Below are 3,755 nucleotides of genomic sequence, written 5' to 3' on the forward strand. Positions count from 1 at the left end.
TTCCAGGAAGTTTTGCATTAAATGTAGAAATGATAAAGTGATCAAACCTACAGAATTAATACTTTCGTGGTAAATATAGGAAAAGGTTTCTAAATCCTTGGACAATATTTATGTGTAGTATATAAAAAGGTTTAATGTTTAAGAGAATGTGGCATATCAGTGAACAAGAAAGATTAGTCTTGGGATTTCAATTTAAAAGGTGTAATTGAGTAATGGATTTTAGACTTTTACCTATAAGTGGGAAGACTTCGAGAATTTAATCAAGTTTAAAAGTATTGTTAACAGGAGAACACGTGATTCGTTATTTAGGGTTAACTTATGAGATTTTTTGGAGTTGTTAAGATTTGGCTAGTAGGTCAGGCATTTGAAAATCTTAAAAAGAAAACAATGTATCAAATGTATAAATGGATTTTAAATACTTAAGGGAATTTTATTAACTAAGTTGTAAAGGGACATGCTTGGGAGTTGAAAGAGTTCAACTTAAATTGATCAAACATTATTCAAAGGCTCCCCTGAAAGTAAATGTTAAAATTTACTAGATTCATCAATCAAATAATAAAGTGTGTAAGGTGAATTTAAAGGTTCGAGAGAAGCTGGATTTCTAAAAAACAAAACAAAACAAAAAACCTGTACTTCTAATAAAGTGAATATTAAGTTAAAACCTTGAATAGCCTTTCTCTCACACAAAAACAGCCCTCAGACATTTAAAAAAAAAATCACAATTGACACAGAGATCACATCGAAGAATTATAAGGGTTTCTGAAAAAGAAACCCATATAAATGAAACAGAAGCAACAATCATACATGACTGAAAATTATTTCCCAAAGCTAGAAAAAAATGATTTGCATATACAGGCATACCTCATTTTCTTGCACTTCAATTTACTTTGCTGTGCAGGGTTTGTGTTTTTTATAAATCAAAGGTCTATGATAACCCTGTGTCAAGCAAGTCAATCAGCACCACTTTTCCTAAAGCATTTGCTCACTTTGTGTCTCTGTGTCACATTTAGGTAATTCTCATAGTATCTCAAACTTTTTCCTTATTTGTTAGGATGATCTCTGATCTTGTGATCTTTGATGTTACATTGTAGTTGTTTTGGGGGGTGCCACAAATCCCATCCATTTAAGACAGTAAATGTCAGTGATAAAGGTTTGTATGTGTTCTGACTGCTCCACCAACTGGCTATTCCTCCATTTCCCATCTCCCTCTCTCTCCTAGAGCTTCCATATTCCCTGAGACACAACAGCACTGAAATTAAGCCAATTAATAACCTTACAATGGCCTCTAAGTGTTCAAGTGAAAGGAAGAGTCACACATTCCTGTGTTTAAATCAAAAGCTAGATTTAAGCTTAGTTGGGAAGGCATGTCAAAAGCCAACATCGGCTGAAAGCCAGGCCTCTTGCTCCAATTAGCCAAGATGTAAGTGCAAAGGAACAGTCTTGAAGGAAATTAAAAGAGCTCCTCCAGTGAACACATAAATGATAAGAAGGTGAAACAGCCTTACTGCTGATACGGAGAAAGTTTTAATGTTCCAGGTACAAGATCAAATCAGCCTCAACATTCTCTTAAGCTGAAGTCCAATCCAGAGCAAAGCCCTAACTCTCTTTAATTCTGTGTAGGCTGAGGAAACTGCAGAAGAAAAGTTTGAAGCTAACAGAGGTTGGCTCATGAAGTTTAAGGAGAGAGGCCATCTCTATTACATCGAAGTGCAAGATAACGCAGCAAGTGCTGATGTAGAAGCTGCAGTAAGTGATCCAGAAGACCTAGCTAAGGTAATTAATGAGAGTGGCTTGACTAAACAACAGATTTTCAATGTACACAGAACAGCCTTCAAATGGAAGAAGTTACCATCTAGGACTTTCATAGCTAGAGAGGAGAAGTCAAGGCCTGGCTTCAAACCTTCCAAGAACAGGCTGACTCTCTTGTCAGAGAAATCAATGCCACTGGTGACTTTAAGTTGAAGCCAATGCTCATTTATCATCCTGAAAATTCCAGGACCTTTAAGAATTCACCGAGTCTACTCTGCCTGTGCTCTATCAGTAAAACAACAAAGCCTGGACAACAGCACATCTGTTTACACCATGACCTACTGAATACTTTAAGCCCACTGTTGAGAAATCCTGCTCAGAAAAAAAGATTTCTTTCAAATATTACTGCTTACTGACAATGCACCTGGTCACCCAGGAGCTCTGATGGACATGGACAACAAGATGAATGTTTCCATGCCTGCTAACACAACATCCATTCTGCAGCCCATCAATCAAGGAGTAATTTCAACTTTCAAGTCTTATTCTTTAAGAAACACATCTCATAAGGCAATAGCTGCCATAGACAGTGATTCCTCTGATGGATGTGGGCAAAGTAAATTGAAAATCTTCTGGAAAGGATTTGCCATTTGAGATGTCATTAAGAACATGTGTGACTCTGGGAAGAGGTCAAAATATCAACGTTAACGGGAGTTTGAAAGAAGTTGATTCCAACTCTCATGAGGGATCCAAGACTTTAGTGGAGGAAGTAACAACAGATGTGGTGGAAAGGGCAAGAGAACAAGAATTAGAAATGGAGCCTGAAGATGTGACTGAGTTGCTCCAATTTCATGGCAAAACATTAATGGATAAGGAACTGCTTCTTATAGATGAGCAAAGAAAGTGGTTTCTTGAGATAGAATCTATTCCTGGTGAAGATGCTATTGAATATTTTTGACATTACAACAAAGGATTTAGAATATTAAATAAACTTAGTTGATAAAGAAATGGAAGGGTTTGAGAAAATGGACTCCAATTCTGGAAGAAGTTCTACTGTAGGCAGAATGCTATCAAACAGCACCACATGCTACAGAGAAATCCTTCATGCAAAGAAGACTCAATCAGTGTGAAAGACTTCACTGTTGTCTGATTTTAAGAAATTGCCACAGCCACCCCACCACCACTGGTGGGTCAGCAGCCACCCATACTGAGGCAAGACTGCCAGCAAAAATATTATGACTCACTGAAAGTTCAGATGATTCTTAGCATTTTTAGAAATAAAGTATTTTCTAATTAGAATATGTACTTTTCCTTAGACTAATGTTACTGAACACTTAATGGACTACAGTATAATATAAAAATAACTTTTATATGCACTGGGAAACCAAACAACTCATTTGACTCACTTTATTGAGATATTCACTTTATTGCAGAGGTTTGGAACTGAACCCACAATATCTCCAAAATATGCCTATACAGACCAGTATGCAGGGGCTCACTGTATTTTAGGAAAAATTAAGAACTGCTATTACATTTTAGAAAAAAAAATTTTAATTACAAGGATAAAGAAAAAAAATCACATTAGCCTCCTGATAGAAAGAAAAATAGGAAAAGGTGATCCACAAGGGAAAAATATCAGGCTGGCCTCAGACTTCTCTGTATAACAAAGGCCAAAGGACTACAGATCAACAACTACAGAGTTTGAACAGAAATGGTTGCTATCTAAATATTTTCTATTTCACCAACTTATTATCTATGTATGAAGCAAAGTTAAAAACATTCCCAGAACTCTAAAAGTATATTGAAGATACATTCCTATGAACAAAGATGAATTAAAAACAGGAGCTTAGAAATTAGGCAGTCATGTGTAAGAGGATTGTGGTGAGCATTACATGAGTTAAAGAATAAAGCTTAAATCATTGCAAATATTTTTTTCAGGTCAAATGGCATTAAGCACAGTCATTTGATTTCTTCCTCCCCACTTACCCAGTGAAATCAGGGGAAACCCT

General features: G+C 36.1%; 1 pseudogene; it reads left to right on the forward strand.

Annotated features, from left to right (window-relative positions):
- Positions 1–1,278: 1,278 nt before the first annotated feature.
- On the forward strand, positions 1,279–2,957 carry LOC111142320 (annotated as a pseudogene).
- Positions 2,958–3,755: the final 798 nt, after the last annotated feature.

This window comes from Enhydra lutris, unplaced genomic scaffold, assembly GCF_002288905.1.
Source record: "Enhydra lutris kenyoni isolate GAN:26980312 unplaced genomic scaffold, ASM228890v2 scaffoldscaffold7, whole genome shotgun sequence".
NCBI classification, from domain to species: Eukaryota; Metazoa; Chordata; class Mammalia; order Carnivora; family Mustelidae; genus Enhydra; species Enhydra lutris.